This window comes from Stegodyphus dumicola, chromosome 9 (genome assembly GCF_044657685.1).
Source record: "Stegodyphus dumicola isolate Sdum_Otavi_A_Nest chromosome 9, ASM4465768v1".
Classification (NCBI taxonomy): Eukaryota; Metazoa; Arthropoda; class Arachnida; order Araneae; family Eresidae; genus Stegodyphus; species Stegodyphus dumicola.
In genome coordinates this window covers 149,166,949-149,184,820 of record NC_140776.1, presented here as the reverse complement: position 1 = coordinate 149,184,820, position 17,872 = coordinate 149,166,949, and the positions used below count along the sequence as shown (strand labels likewise).

General features: G+C 33.3%; 1 long non-coding RNA gene across 1 annotated transcript in view; it reads right to left on the bottom strand.

The window, feature by feature from the left end:
• Positions 1-17,872, bottom strand: part of LOC118205303 (uncharacterized) — a 473,901-nt gene that overhangs the window by 383,169 nt on the left and 72,860 nt on the right. The gene's annotated exons all lie outside the window — the stretch shown is intronic.

Here is a 17,872-nt window from a genome sequence, read left to right as displayed (position 1 = left end):
TTATTTTGTCGACTTTTTTATTGAGTGTCACAGAGATCATTTGAAACTCCCCAAAAATTTTACAATGAATATACAAAAGAAAAAAATGTATGTTTAAAATAATGTTGTATAAAATATATTGTAAAATGCTGGTATTTTTATTACAGTTAGAGCAAAAATTTACCAAACTCGTAATAAATAACTTTACGCGATGTATGACTTCGGAAAGCATTTACAAAATGGCGCAAAGGAAGCAAATATACCTAAATAATAAAATACCAAAATTTTTCCGATTTCCCTATTTTAGAAAATTTTCCATTAGTTGCGATAATGAAATAAATATTGAAGCTTCAGATAACAATGGAGAGTTTAACATTGAAGAAAATAATGAAGGTAAACTATCTGTCACACATTTCTTTTTCTCTAAACCTCCAGTCACCTACGTTTACTGTAAAAAGATCTTTTTGGGAGAATAAGAGTCAGAAACCTATTTTATTTAGTTTTAGAAAATTTAAAAATATATATAAATGAAAAATCTTAATCTCCAAAAACTAAGAATTCTTCGCTTTTATCAAGCGTACCTTGGTCGCAATACCTGTATTTTTTTTAATTTTATTTGGCATCTAACTAAATGATACTATTTCATTTATAGATCAAAAATAAAAATGAAATATCGTATGCGTTTTCGCATGCAGTTGTACTTAAAAGACAAATAAGTCCGGATGTAATGAATGACATCTGACACACGTTATCCCTTGAGAAATGTCATTAATATAGTAAATCTAAGTTTGAACTTTCCATGAAAGAAAATACAATACTTATATATTATCTTATCGCTTGCGAAACTGTCGCCAAGCAGAGCGATTTAACGCCAATTATGGGTAAGCGTGATGTAACAACTCAGGGTTAAACAGAAGTTCTCTTCTAACTCCTGGTAACACGCATATTCACAAAGCCTACAGACCATTTCTCTACGCTCTGCTCTCATCGGATGAAACATCTGCTTGTCGGGCATATTTGGAATGGCGAGTTATCGCCTTGTAGGGGTGGTAATTAACGCCAAACAAACCTTGTAGGTTTTTAGTACAGAGAAGAGAAACAGCTGTTATTTCATTCGATATTTGTTTTTATTTTATGAATGAAAGCTAAGGGGAATTGTGTGGAATATATTTTAAATAACCTACTGATCTTATTAATAGTTTATTTGTATTTGAATTTAAACTGTTGAAATTACGATAATTGTTTTGCAAGAAAAAGTGCTTACAACCAATACAATATACATTTAAGGGCGTCGAATACCTATTCTTTTAACCTAAATTATAATTAAAATTATATTTTATTCCATTATGCGCTGTTTCTATTGAAACGCTTTTCGGGATCTTGGATCATAATCTTGCTACTGGTACCTACTACAAAGAGTACAAACCAGTAGATAAAAATGAGAAAAATTAGCATTAACAAAAATAGAGAAAATGAATGTGTTAAATTTTTAACACCGCACCCGAAGGCAAAAAGACCAATAATGACAAAGTCATTCAATAAAGTGAGGATAAAAACAAATCCGTCCAGGGCAGAGTTTGTAAAAGTTCACCAGGGGGAATAGAACCGGCGATATAGATGTCCGAGAAATTTTCCCATCCTCCTTACCGTTGAGCTGCGGTTTCGCCGTTGGATTTCGCACACTTTTCGGTACAGGAGGCTGATATGCAAATCGTATAGGCGATGAAGCAAAAGTCGCCAAGTGCAAGATTCTGTAACCCTACGTTTCCTGTTTTAACCAATCGGAGCAAACAGTAGAAGAAACGGTCTGTAGGCTTTGTGAATATGCTGGTAACAGTATACTCATAACATTTTAAGACTTTGCTTAGTTCCGCTCCCAGTGCCCCCCGGGGATGGGGTACGAGGATATTCAAACCCTCTTCCCCTACCAGCAACTTCTCGAGAGGACTTTCCGCTTGCTGCATATTTAGAATGACCCGATGCCACACACACACGCTATATATATTTACAAATATCCATGCTTTCTCAGGGATTGAAACTCGGGCATTTCGGCACGGCAGTCAGAGTTATTAACCACGATCCTGGTTGGGCTGCAACAAAACAGTAATAACCTTCGGAAAATCTATACTCGAAGCGTTTTAAACCGAGTTTTCGTTAGTAGCTACGAACATTTCTACGAAAGCATTTCTACGAACGTCAGAAACGAAGCGAGTCTAATACTGATCGATTACTAAATAAAGAGCTGTTAGTTCCTTCAGAATTCCATAATAAAGATTGGTGCAGCTTTGGCGGGATCATCGCCAGCTTTCATGTTTCGATGGTAGCTGACTTGGTAACTGATGGTGGTAATGATGGTAACTGACTTGGTAACTTGGTTGATGAATGGTAACTGATGGTCCACAAAGTAATACATAAGTATCCAAAATGCCGTTGACGATATTCTAAAAAGGGGCAAATAAAGAAGGAAAGATCCTATATGAAAATAATTGGGTAAGCATTGGCAAAACAATACTACACTATTTTTTGGACTGTTGATACTTGCTAGAATATGTAGAAAAACATAATGAGAAAGGGAAAGAAGGATAACTTAGGGCATATGTATATCGTAAAGTACACTAAAGCTGTTTGCCTTAGAGAAGCAATGGTTTCCTAGAGAACTTTCTGAAAACAACTTGCTCGTATCTGCATTACACATTGGGAAAACCACGAAAACCAACATTGCAGCCAATCAGTTCACATAGATCCGAATCACATGGATTCGAAACCAAGTCGAACTCCAGTATTCAGTGATTTTAATCACTCAGCAGCTGACTGGCCATGGGAGAATAACAAATTTATGTTGTGAAAATCATAGTCCTCGGGTTTTCAATAAATCTATGGCCAGGAACAAATTACCTCTAAACTTTATTATTTGAATTTAATGTTTAAGCTCTGATTTAATAAAAAGATTATTTTAGCCTTTTCAAGTCTCTACCGTTAATTTCAGGCACAGCGATCATTCGCTCGAAGTTTATTAGAAGTTTGATATTAGTTTATACTAGCAAATAAGGTCAAACTTTATAGGGGATTTCCGCAAGTCAGAGAATTCAACATTTTTTTCCGGAGTAGTCATTCCTTTGGTTAAGAGTCATGGTTTGAGAGAAAGAAATGGTCTTGAAGTGCGTGCCTAATTTAAAGTAACAAATAATACTGATATTCAGTGAAATGTGAAATTATAAAAAAAGTATTGAGATTAAAACCGTTAAATAATAATAATTCTCAGAAATACAAACTTCAATACAATAATTTTCCAATGTTTAGATATTTTTAGACAAGATTATGGTTAATACTGCAGAAATACATCTGGAATTATAACAAAGATGCATATTTCTATACATTTTCAAAGCAGTAATCACAGGAGCTGCCATTGAGCATTTTAATACTAGAAATATGCTTTTCATAAAGTGAAAGGAAATAGTATATCAAAGAATGGTTTATAGCTTAAGATCAAAAGCTAAACACAAATATTAAATTAATCCTTAAACTTGTAATCGAATGTAAGCCGGTGTATAAAATCAATAACATCACCAGAGATTTTCATCTCACAGACACAAATCCCACTTTATAGAGATAAATCCCTTTGATCTTCAAAAGCGTGAACTGTTAACTTGATACCACGCAGATTGCAATTATTGAGTTACCTGCAAGTAATCTTATAAACCGCAGAACGAAGAGGAAATTTAAATCTTTTAGGAATTTTAATTAATTTGTACAACCATAATAACTAACTACTTGAGGATTAAAATAACAATTTAATTCGTTTTATGAATTGCAAAAGCTTTTAAATAAGCTAACGGTGTCGTCTTCTCCCTTTATACATATTTTACCAATGCGCAACAATTTTTTAATACGTTCTTAGAATCGTAATTATTAAATTGCTTACCGATTCTTCTCAATTTCGAATCTATTCTTTCCTGATCTTTTTCATTTCGAAATGTAGCATAGTTTCAAAAGCATAAGTAAAATAGCCGAGAAAGGAAAAGAAAAGCATTCTTCTAGCGAGTGTATAAAATAAAACGATACGCAATATGGGAATGTATATGTTAGCGTGAAAGACCGAAATTGGAGAATGTCGACTTTCACCGAAGAATATCAACATTCACCAAATACGCCGGTGAAAGACCAAATATTTCACTCTATTCTTGTATATTTGGACTCTCACCGGTGTATGTCAACAATCACAGGTATGCTCTGGTGAAAGTCGAAAAGAGAGGTTATAAAGTGCCATAATAGTTTAAGTTGTTGCAATAAATAAGATTTGAATCACATAATTTAGTAAGTTTTTTATTACTGTTATTTTATTTTCTCATTTAGAACGTACTGTATAATTAAGTAAGTTTTTATCTTCTATTATTTTCCTTTCTCATTTTGAATGTATTGTGTGTTTTAGGTTCTCATGTTCTTAAGTTCTTATTTCAAGTCTCAAGTGCGTTTATTCGCGACTGAATTACAGAGAAGAAAATATAATATTGTTATATGTTTAACATTCACCATTAGTACATGGTGAATGTCGACATTGACCGGTGTAAGTCAGAAATAAGAGTATTTGGAAAATATTTCGGACATACACCAAGAGACTATGTGAATGTTGACATTCACCGGTGAAAGTCGACATTCTCCAGATTTCAGTGTTTCACCGTAACATATACATGAATGAACGCTACTAAAGGGTTTTTTTTCCATGTATCAGGAGATGTCTATTAAGGAATCATATATCATCCGCATTAAGTTTCTGTCAGAGAAAGTATAGAGAGGTAGAAACAGTGTAAGTTAACCGATCTTAGCTAAACAAAAACTGTCGCCGCTGTTTTTAAAATAAATTAATGAACAAATCTGAGAGGTTTCAGATTTTAACTGTCTTTTCAGCTTTATTATTAAGCATCAGTATCTTACACTTATGCCATGTCTAATCGAAAAGCAAAATTAGAAAACGTTTAAAAGCAGTACAGCAATATACGTTTAGAACTCCTGCCTGCAGAGTTAAGTTTTTAGTCCAAAGGGATTTGTCTCTGAAGGACTATTGTTTTCGTTTTGCGATTTTGCGTCGATTCCCTACAAACGGCGAAACACTTTTAAAACTATTGCCACAAAGTATTATCGCCCTGTGTTATATTTAAAGAAATTAAATAATGAAAAATCTGCATAAATGTATGTCTATTTCTCGCATTGTGATAAAACGACGGTACCTAAAGCCATCGAATTTTGAATTACGTAACTCTCCTACGAATATAGGCATGTGGAAGATCAAATTTGAAATTTGGAATTAAGTTTTATAAATTATATTTTATGAAATTTGAGTTTGTATTGAGTTGTATTGTTCAACAATACCTAACTCTTGTAACATATAAATTTAAAATTAATTGGCATAATTAAAAAAAAATAGGAAAACATTTATTATCATCACGTTAAGATTTTTGCACTTAATTAGTCAAGAAAAATAAAGAATTCAATGAATTAATCAAAACATTAACTAAATTAAATTCAAGAAAATAAAAAAAAAAAGACTTTTAATTATTCAAGACATATTTAAGCTTTTACCTCAGGAGGCTTGCGACAAATATTTTTCTCGCATAGCAATATTTCGGATTTTGCCAGGACATAAAATCAACATACCGAAAACCAGATAAACATCTTTTCAAGGTTCGTAAAATATTACGAATCAAACAACAAAAGCAACAGAATTTTTTTCCCGTAATAGTGGGCACTTGCCTATGCCGGCATCAGCCACTCCTAAGGCCAAATGTGGTGGTCTCTTTATTATGGAGGCACCTAATAAGTGGGCCACCATTGCCACCTATGAAGGTGCAGACAATTTTTACATCCATGCCTTCTCCGGGAATCGGACACAGACTCCTTCGATATCGCAGTCAGGCTTCCCTAACCACTGTACCGTCTGGGCAGCTAGCAAGAGGAATTAAAGGAATGGGTTTAATGGAATGCAATTTGCTTTAAAATGAAAGGTTGAATTCTGTATGAGGGAAGATTTAATTCACGCTTTCACGGATAGAGGGCGCTATATCATATTGAGAGTTAAGATCGAGATTAAAGAATAGTACTGAAAATGGATAGTTCTTTGGGCTGGTAAAATAGTGATTAATTGCTTTTGTGACAAGTAACGGTTTTTTGCATAACTTATTTTTATACAGTTTTGAAATTTTTACGGGAATTTCATGACTTACGTATATTTTTAGGTTAAATTTACACTGACACTAAAAAAGTACCATATGACCTCGTGTTGACCTTTACTTCGTGTTATCAAGAATGTCCAGGTTTTTGACGAAAGCTTTCACCGTAACGTAGACGTTATTGTATCGGCTTTTCTTTCTCGAAATAAAATTTGCGAGAAGAAACAGGAAACCAGCTGCATTCTTCATACTTGATTTCGGTTAGAAAAACCGTTTTCTTCCCATATTTTAATCTTATTTTAAACTACTTTCTGCGTTTCTCTATCTGCTATTCTTCTGCGAGAAGCTAATTTTCTTGCCCACGATTGGTTTCTGGCTTCGCCTGATGTCCTCTGTCTGAGTATTTTGCCAATTATTCTTCTAGAACAGGAATTTGAATGGACACGCTTCTTTTCCTAAAATGTAATTGTTAATCAAATATCATGTTTGACACACGTGTGATGTTTTCTTTCATATCCGTTAGCGGCCGTCCATGCATAAATTTGCATATTTCCACTAATTTCATTTAGCCCTTCGAAGTTTATATGTGATAACATTCCACAGAGCACACGAATATCCCTCAAATATTCCAGTATAATATGAGAAAACTCCTATTACCCTGAACGTTTGAGAACATTCCTCACACATTACGCGTTCTAAAAATATTCCTGAAATTTAGGCATGAACCATAAAACAAATTTGGTATCTTGTGATTACCTAAAGTTTTCGTTTCGTTTTCAGAGGGGAGGGAACTTGTATACAAGAGTTCATCACAAACTATTCTTTTGAAACGTTTCATGCCAATTAACCTATTATCTTACTCTTTTATCTTTACTGGCACTTCTACTTCCATGGGCTCCCACCAGGATACAAATCAGTTAACATATATAAAACAGAATTGCTGAAATTAAGAAAGCGTTTTTGGAACCGACAGCTGAACTGTCTCCTTACTATTTACGCCTAGTTCATAGATTACCTGAATCGGGTTTTAACTTTCAGTTATCAGTGTTTGCTTGCGTGATTACAGGTACAAGTGGAAGGGACATCTTAATTTCACCACAAGCTGTACAGGTTTCCACCATGCTAATTGTTCAGCTGTGCCCAAATATAGAGGGAACCCCCCCCCCGGATGACGATCCAAGGGTCTCCCACTCCTACCGCCAATCACTCCAGAGGGCTTTCCGCTCACCATGTATTTTGAGTATCCCCCATTACACAGACACTATAAGCTACTATACTAAACATTCATCCCTTCTCCAGGATTCAAACCCGGGCCCATCGGTAATATGGTGCACATCAGTAACCACAGTACCGTCTGACAGCCTATTTTAGAAGACCAGAGCCAAAGCTTATAATAGGAAAATTTGAATTACATACTTTGAACAGCTCAGTTTCAAGTTAGCTTAAATCCCGCAAAAAGTGGAACCCGCAAAAGTTAAATCCCGCAAAAGTTACGCTTTTTTTGTAATACATAAGCTGTGCAATTTGATAAAGTTGCATTTAAAAGGTTTACATAAACCTTCTCCCAAGTTTGCCGTTATTTTCCAGGAAGACCAAGTCTACATGAATTTAAAAGTCAGTTTTCAAATTCTTAGCATCTGTATAAGGTTTTGATACGCTTTTTAAGAATATGCAGAAGGTTATTCCCATACAGTGTTCTTAGAATATTTCAGACATATACTTTCCTGTAGAATAGAAGAATATGTTAAACTGGAATATGCTTGGAACACTCTAGGAATAGTCTTCAAAAATCATAAAATATTTCCGGGGGATATGCTTGAAATGTACTTAATCATCATTTGCGGAGAGCCCATGAAGCCGCTGAACACTGGTAGCTTAGTTGTACGAGCGGTTTCGTAGTTTTCCGCGTATAACCATGGATACGAGCCAGTTTTCCTCAAATGCATGCCATTTTCTTCAAGAATACAGAACTGGTCAAAGATGTCAAGTTAAGAGGGTCAGATAACAGTTACAGCAAAGTGAATCATCACTAAATGTCTTCCAGCAATTCTTTAAGAAGTGAAAATTAGAGACTCATGCTTCACCATGATAATGTATCTTTTCATTAAGAAAGACTGATAGTTGAATTTATTTAAAAAAAAACACTTTAAAGTGATAGAACATCCATTCTATTCTCATAATCTTGTCATGGGTGACTTTTGGCCAGTTTTTAATCTAAAACAAAATTGACGCGGCCGTCGTTTTCATTCCGAAAATGAGATTAGGAGGAAAAACAAAAGGATATTTTTCACTGATTCCAAGAAATGGGCTGGCTTGAAGCATTAAATCTTTGGTAAAATTCGCCTACTAAACACTTCTAAGATTTGGTCAGTTAACTTGCACCATTTAGCTATACCTAAAAAATTTCAGAGTGACTGTCGTAAAACACGAACAAATGAAGATAAAATCTTAAATTAGTCTTCTGTACTCTCTCTATATTAAATAGCATTGAGGCAGAAATGTCAAATGGGTTTCTGGTGCATTATTCTATCAGTGTAACCAAACGGCTTTCAAGCACGTGGTCACGGCAAGACATAGTTCAGAAAATAGTAAATGGCACCAATAAGGGAAAAAAAAGTCTGAAAGCTTTCAGATTTTACATTACGGCTCAAGAGGTTTTTTTTTTTTTTTTTTTTTTTTAAAATTTATTTTTATTTATTTATTTATTTATTTTTTAACGTATTGTGTGCTACCTTTAATTATTAAATATCATGTTCTTCGCACTTAAACCATAAAATTCAGTTCAACAGCAATGTCGCAAAATAATTTTAAAATCAGCCTATCTTTAGAATTTCCGATATACAGTCTCGCCCGCTGGAGATAAAAATGTTTTTTTTTTCTCCGTACAGTGTTGCCATTGCTGGCTTTGAAATCGTTCAGTTTGTTAATCAAAAATTTCTTAAAGTATTACAAAATATGAAATCGATAATTAATCAGATTTCAAAATCCAAATTTGGGTTTCCAGATACCCATATTCGGTGAAAGATTACGTTATTCAAAATTGGATGGCTTTTATGACAAATGCAGAAACACACATACACACATTCGTGTAGATTCTTCACTATTTAATTTGTTTAAAAATAACAAAGGGCTCTAATATTTGGTGGCAACAATTTGAAAAGTGAACCGACATTCATTCGACATTTCATAGCGAACCAACGCAAAATGCTTAAACGAAATTAATGGCTCTTCTGGGCTAACGCTCTTTATGCTGAAAGGTTTACAAAGAAAAATTATTTTAGAATAATAGTAACTAACAACATTTTTAAGGATAAACAATGTTATAAGAGATGTCGAAGGGAATAGAGAGTGAAGGATAAATGTCAACAATAAAATAGAAGTTCTACGGATATTTTGTTTTCTGACTTTAGGCTTTTACTCGACTGGTAATTCTCTTTTTACTTTCCTGTACAAAGTAAAAAGGAAGTATTGTAATTGCGAAAAGTTTCAGGCAGCAAATTTCAACGAAAATATCCCCTTTTGACCTCTTTCATATAAAATTTAACGATGTATTTTCGTGATATCTGTATGTAAGGACAGAATAAAACACTCTTTTCCCCCCAAAAAATTATAAAACTGCCTTAAAATGAAGAGAATATTTCGTGGCGTCTGTACGAACGTATGTACGCATAACTCAAAACCGAGTAGCCTCAGAACGTTGAAATTTTGTATATAGGGCTGCTATAACATGTAGATGTGCACCTCGTATTTTAGTTGCGATCGGCCGCACCAAACATATATAAATATATTTATATATATATATCCACTCTGTTACCCGGCTCAGTGATCTCAGTTTCTTTACTCTTATATGTTTGTAAATTGTACATTTTTTGCTTTAAAAATGATTGAATTAAGTTGTTCTTGTCTTCAGGTTAAGGTTTTTATGGCTTTAGTAAATCTGTATGCAATATTTTTAGAATTATCAACAATTTATTATTGTTTAAGTGCCGCTAAGCCTAATAATGTTTTTGATGGCGGCCATTGCTCTTATTTACATTTGAAACAGCAAGATAGCGGATTTGTTGCCAATCTAGAGAAACTTAGCTTCGCAACAACAAAGATAACGCCTTCATTTATTATTTAAATCATGCTTAATCGTTTCTGGAATTTTTTCGAGAAAATAAGTGTTTAAGATTTACTTCGTAATTTTTAATATAAATATTTTGAGTTTTTATGTATTTTTGCCTTGTCGCGAAGTGAAAACTGAATTAATTGAATGAGAAATACTCAATCGTCTGTGAAAAACTGTTTCTTTTTTGTTTTATTTGTTTAATTTCTTTTATACATCGTTCTAGCTTTATTATAGTATTTGAATAGAACATGTGGCAACGATTAGATAATTCTTTAAATGATATACATTTTGTGCATTCTGAGTTATAATATGAACGAAATATAATACTGTTAAGTAAACCTAGCGCCAGAGTGTCGCTATGGTAAACAAAGTGAATTTGAAAGAATGCATTTATTCTATTGTGGTTTATGCGCTGTCGGCGAAGTAGGTTTAATTCAATCTAATATGTTTAAATGAAATGCAAGAAAAAATGCGTATAATTTAATATTCCGTACAAGGAAGTCACGTAGTGTACACATCAGATTTTTTTATAATATGAATTCATTTTAGCAGTAAAGTGCTTCATTATAATACAAACACACATACCTGCAGTGTAATGTTAGGTATAAAGGAGAAGGATAAAATATTTAAGAAGCTAAACGACGCTTAGATATATGGCATTGTGGTTATCACAGCGTTTTACTATTTTACAATCACGAACCTTCTATCCTTCTTACCAAACTATTCCGAACTTTATAATAGCTCTTTACCTTCTCAAATGAGTTCCCAGCATTCCCCTTAGCATTTCCTTTCACTATAATCTCACAACAGCCGCTAATGTGTTAATAAATTTCTATTTTACATCTTGAAATGCAAAGCATTCTCTTACATTTTGGACTTTTCTCAATAAATCTCAACGTTTCCTTTCTAGAGCTTAAGTGTGTAAGCATTATGCGAGCAAATAGTTTACTTTCGCATAATACAAACGCATTTAAATATATATCTTTTAAATGTTAAAATAAACTCGGTCGTTACATCTTCCCAACAATCTCAGATGGATTTTTCATGTTAGAGCCTCTGTGAGGAGAAGGGCTCAGATAAATCGCTTAAATGCTAAAATAAACATCTTGGCGATTAAGTCTGTCATTAATTTGGGATGGAATTTTCTTGTAATGGTGAATGTAAATAGAGATAAACGGACTTTTTATGGCGAGTTTTCTTTCGAGTTTGTTAATTGTATTTCCGCCATTCCGTATGAAAAGAGTATTCGATCCAAAGACAGGAGATAATTTCAGTAAATAACTGTCGCTTGATACGTATTTTTTATGAAAAAACTTTATAAACTGGCAATGATATTGATCAAGAAACAAAATTGGTGGAAGTTTATCCGAAAGTTATTCTATTAATTCAAGCTATACCAGTGAAACTTTGCCGACATAAGGAACCCTTAGAAGATTTTTCGGGGAACCTCATCAAACCCTCAGAAAAATATACTCTTTATGTAAAGAAAATTAAAGAATATTGTATTTTTTTATAATTTAACATGAAATTAATATAATTTACTCATTAACACCATTAATTCTTGTTCCAGGCCGCCCAACTGGTATAACCGCTACCGCCCAACCATTAACCGGTATAGTGTTTAGCGACGCTGACTGCTGTACCGAAGTGCCCGGGTTCCAACCCCAGAAAAGGTACTGATGTTTGTAAATGTATTGAGTCCATGCGGAACGGGGACACTCTAAATACGCGGCAAACCGAATGTCCTCTCGAGAGGTTGGTGATAGGGAAGAGGAGTGGGAGACCCTGGGACTCGTCCTCATCCCCCCCCGGGGTGCTCTCCATCAAAGCTGGGGTCGAAATTCAAGAAAGTCGCACTGTCACCTGTATAGTGTTCAAGGCTATTTGCCAATATCAGGTGCCATCCTGTGCTCCTTACCACGAGGAATTTTGTGCTCTTGTGCTCACTGTAGGTCAGACAAATGAGCTTGAGTCAGCAACAATAGTTTGTATTCATGGTATCACTTACCCTTGCATTATATTTAATGACAGTGGTGTTCTTGCATTTGTTTGCACAAAACGTCGAAATCTAGCTCTTTTGATGCTGTCTACAGTCGTCTTTCATATTATGACTTGTATTTGTTTTATAAGGTATATCTCCCGCCTTCTTAGTGAGCCTTCGTGGTGTAGTGGTCAGCACACTCAACACGTAATTGAGAGGTCCGCAGTTCGATACCCGGCGAAGACCTTGCTAATTTTTCATTCTCTCTTACTTCCAAAAATCGTAATGTCTCTACAGTTTCTATACTTTGTTTCTGTTGCCACGTACGTCGTGAAGGATTTTCAATCAAATACAGTGTTCCAAATGGCATTAAAATCTTTAATAGCAGTGAGAGGAATTTCTACATATTCTGCACGAACCTGCAACCAAACGGTTTGGATAAGCTGTTGCTTTAATTTAGATTTTAACATCGAATTTGTTGATATGTCGATCAGATGTTTCCTTTCCTTCGTTGGCAAGGCCTTTTGATTTGTCGTAGCACTCGAAAAGAATTTTTATCCAGTCATACCCTCGTTTTTACTTTCTGGGACATATTCTCTTATGGTTTTTTTTCAATAGAGAAAAGTGCTCCATTGTATAATTTTTAACAAGGTCGTCGAAATTTAATTCATTTTCTATTAGGAAACTGCTTACTTTTGCAAAGAATTGCACGTCATTCTCTTTGATGTATGATGACCACATGTTAAGTTTCAAAATCTAATCTATAACAAAATCTTTATATTTTTTAATTAGTAAACTTTAGATAACTAATGTGACTGCTTCGGAATTTTATTTTCGAATTTTTATTTTGACTAACGGAACTCTGAAATTTGACTCATGGAGCCCCTAGATTCCGCGGAACACAGTTCGAAGACCACTGAGCTGCATAAACAACACATAAATTATAACACGATAGCGTCAATACATTCAGCAAATATGTACAGTAATACAGTACAATATGTACAATATGTAATGCATCTGAATAACTTCTTATATCCGAGTTACCGCTGACTTCTAGAGTAAACATTCTCTGTAAACTTAAAATCACAATGCATAAAACATTGCTAAAATCCTCATTCAGCTAAGTCAAAGTCTTGACAGGGTCTCTTTAATAACCACAGGTCATAAATACCCATTTTCCGAATTAACTTTATAAATACCGGTAGATATTTTAATATGTTCTGTAGAGATTTTTGGCCAGGCGACAATAGAATGTTCTACCCATCGAGCGCACTGCGGGAAAAAAAGGAGGCAGTTTTATATCTCCCGTTCTACTGGGCAGATTGACAAACTTCAAATTGTGTTCGATTATACAATTGCTTTCAACAGATTCCAAATTTCAAAACGCGCCAATATAATTCACGTATGTCTTCGGAAATTTTGAATAAAAAACTGTAATTTTTTGCAGGTATGCTTAGAAATACATATGTTTTAAGATAATGGTAAGAATGTTATAGGCTATAATTCAAGTTTCTTTTTTTTTTTTCTTTTTCTTTTTCTTTCTTTTTTTTTTTTTTTTTTTTTTTTTTTGAAAAATTTATAAAAATTATTTACAAATACAAATTCTAAAAATAAATCATAAAAAATGGACGAATTTTACTTGGAATGAACCTACATTTCGAAAAATGAAAGGAAGAATCAAGTAAGTTTAATAAAAAAAGAGATATTAATAAATATATATCAAATTCAATTAACACTGAGGAGCTAAAATTTTGGGAGCTAATTTTTTAAAAACTACTCGTGTGATTTTTACAAAATTTGGCAGTTTGGCATAAAAAAGACGTAGGATCGTAATATGGAAGAAAAATGGCATGACATTTCAGAAAAAGTCCGATTTTGTGTCAAAATACCCATATTATAACAATGTTATACATAAATCTAATACATATCCTATGTCTCGCTTTCCAGACATGAAAAACGCAAGTTGAATTTCGTCAATCGGCCCAGTAGAACGGGAGATATAGAACTGTCTTTTTTTTCGCAATGTACAAACACTGATAGTCACATAACAGAAGGCACAACAATTCAGGTGGTAAGTAAGTAAATATGTATAGTAAATGGGATGGATTAACTGGGCTTAGTGAAAACTATCGAAGAGAAACACGACAGTGTAAAACTCAACATTAGGTTATGAAGCAAAGTTAAACAACATCTTTTGCAGGTAGATTTGGAATAAAATTCCATCGATTTCGAAGGCTCTTAAAAGAAGATCCGTCATTTTCTGAAGCTTTATTTTTTCCTTCCTGAAAAAAACTTACGTTTCAGCAGTAAAATATTTTTTTGCTTCTTGTAAGATTCAGTTCAAAATTAGGCAAAAAATAAACATGTTAAATTTGCTTTTTTGTTTAATTCTAAACTGACTTTGTTGAGGAATGATGTAAAAATTAATAATCCGAAAAGCATCGAATCTTCGGAGAAATACAAAATCTACGAAAAACAAATAAAGGAAAAGGGAAATACGTCAATAATAGCAGATGATAGTATTTGGAAGTTGAATTTATCCATGATTCGTTATTTATCTATACATAATCAGGAATTCATAAAATTCTTAAATTACCCATTACGAAGTAAATTAGTTAAAAAGTAAATTAAGTTTCTTAAAATATAAATTGATTTTCATTAAATTGTAAATAGTTCGTTAAAAAGTAATTAGTTATTCCGTTAAAAACTAGTTGATACGTAAAACTAGTTATACACCTTAAAACCCATACGATGTTCGAATAGGTGACTATTGCAAGAGTTGGGATAACTTATTTATTTTAAAATCAATTACTACCAACTTTTTACAGCTGACTACATAATATAGCTGCTTTCTGAAATAGTTATCAGAAAGTTTGTGTTGCCACAAATATTTTTATTATTTAATCCGCTTTGTGACAACATTTGTCGTCATGTTTCCAACTTGCGCGCACAGTTCAAAACATTATGTTCCATAATTTAATTCCATATTTAATATATAACTTTTATAACATTTGGAAACTACTGTGAACCTAAAATTTTAAAAATTTCATGTTAAATTTTTATTTTATTTTGAGTTCAGTTTACAAAATGTATTTTATTAACGAAATTTTTAATGTTTTCGTCCATAAAATTTTTTAATATTAAAATATCCATCAGATTGTTGGTTCAGTTACAAAATAGTATTCATATAAAGAATTCCATCCAATTTCAAATATGTACCATTAGCCATTTTTAAAATATCATGCTCGCAAGGTGGAAACATGGCGAAGTATTTTGTCACAAAGAGGATTAAATTACAAAAATATTTGTGGCAACACAAACTTTCTGGTTACTATTTTCCAAAGCAGCTATATTATGTAGTGAGCTGTAAAAAGTTGGAAGTAATTGCTTTTAAAATAAATAAAATATCCCAATTCTTGCAACAGTCACATATTCGAAAATCATGAGGGGTTTAAGGTGTATGAGTCCCCTTAAAGGAATCTGTTACATTAAAAATAATCCGTAAAAGTACATTAGTTAATCCATTAAAAAGTAAATAAGGAAATTCATTGAAAAGTAAATCAGTTAAATCCATTAAAATGTAGATTAATTTCTTAAAATGTAAATTGATTTCCATTAAATTGTAAATAGTCCGTTAAAAAGTAATTAGTTATTCCGTTAAAAACTTGTTGACCCGTTAAAGGAATCTGTTACATTAAAAATAATCCGTAAAAGTACATTAGTTAATCCATTAAAAAGTAAATTAGGAAATTCGTAAAAAGTAAATGAGTTAAATCCATTAAAATGTAGATTAATTTCTTAAAAGTAAATCAAGCCTACAGCTGCTACTCTTCTGCACTGACTGTTATCGAAATGCAAAAGTATGGTAAACAAAAAAACTGAAGCAGGTTTGTCTGTTCCAAATGGCCGATGGCTTATTTTCCCTGTGGCTTAATGCGTAGATTTACTGTTGCTTTTGTGACTCGGGATTCGATGAATTTGTATGAATGGCAAACGAGGTGATATCAATCGTTGACTTATTGGATCAAGCTGCGGCAAATCTGGACGATCAGGATACGTGAATCCATGACTCTTCCGTAATGCTGGCATTTTATTGCTGTACAACGATCGCCTGCAAGAACCAAACAATCGGAACCCTCGTATATCTTTGTCTGGAAGCTACTCGCATAACAAAAAAAAAATGAATTTATCATTCTTACCCACTACAGTCAAATCTTTCATAAACCTCTCTCGCAAACATATCTGAACTCATTGTCCGTAAAGTGTTTTGTACATTGTCCATCTAAATACTTCCATCGTTATTTTCGAAAATATTTTCTTGTGTGATTAGTCTGAGACATGCCTAATTCTGATGACAATATACTGGATGAATTTGGATTGGATTTTATCACCGCATAAGCACTTATTTTCTCCACCTCATTTGAGACTGCAGCTCAAGTAAATTTTCATTAGTGCGCTCTTCATGATACGAAACATGGCAAACGGAAATGAAGTGGAAAAAGTTAGGGTACTCGAACATCTGCCACAGCTGTCGTTAACCATGGCTACAAACTAAGCCAGGCGCGATAAAATGACCTTGTAGTGTCTATTAAGTAAAAGACTATAAAACAGAAATGAAAGAGGAAAAAACATTTAGGACACTTGAGCTTCTGCCGCAGTTGTCGTTACTAAGGATTTCGAAGTAAACTGGGCGGGCAAAATGACCTTGAAGTGGCTATCTAAAGTAACAAATGAAAACATTCCAGAGTGAACTATTCAGAATAACTCATGAAAGCATTCCAGAGTAAATAAGAATATATACCATTAATAAAAAATTTAGGTATTTAAGTATTAACACAACCACCTCAGTAGAAGTTGCAAAATTTTTTTAGCGTGCCAAACTCTGGCAAGAATGCTCATAACATTCCTTTAGTCAAGCAACGCTGCCATTTTCGTATGCGTTCTTTTTTTGTTGCATTCCAAATTTCAACGGTTAATAAATAAATCGTCCTATTTTTGACTTTAGTTTGAAAATATGATCTTGTCACTAACGGTAAAATTTGTGCTAAAAAATAATAAATAGAATAAATAGAATAGAATCTAAATAGAATTTTGCTAAAAAATTTTCTAAAGAGAATAACAAAGGAATGCGCTTCTTATATAGTCACTGTTGCCAAGGCTTGCACGAAGCCGAGTCTTCACAATTCTCTGATGTTGTTTTTACACGAAAACAGATCGTTGTGTGCTTGAGAAGAACATTGCAAAAAATTACAGAATGATTTGAAGAAGAATTTTAGTGTTTAATTTTTAATGCATCCCGTATTCCTTATTTTAATAGTTCAAATGTGTATTTTAAATTACTATAGAATGTTTTCATTTCACTTGTTTATAATATTTACCGACTTACGATGAATATCGATTGTTTGGAAAACTTTCTAAACCAGGATTGTTCAAACTTCGTGTCAGTAAGAGCCGCACGTTTGAATTCAGGAATGTTCGAGAGCCGCATCTAGATTTTCTAAAAGCCACAAGTTCATATTTACATCATTATAGAAGTAGTGGAGGAGGTTTCATATAGAACGAAATCCCTGATAACTTTGTAAAAAGAGTCTAAACTAATTAATTACTTCCTTTTGGACGCTGAATAGTTTTAGTTTA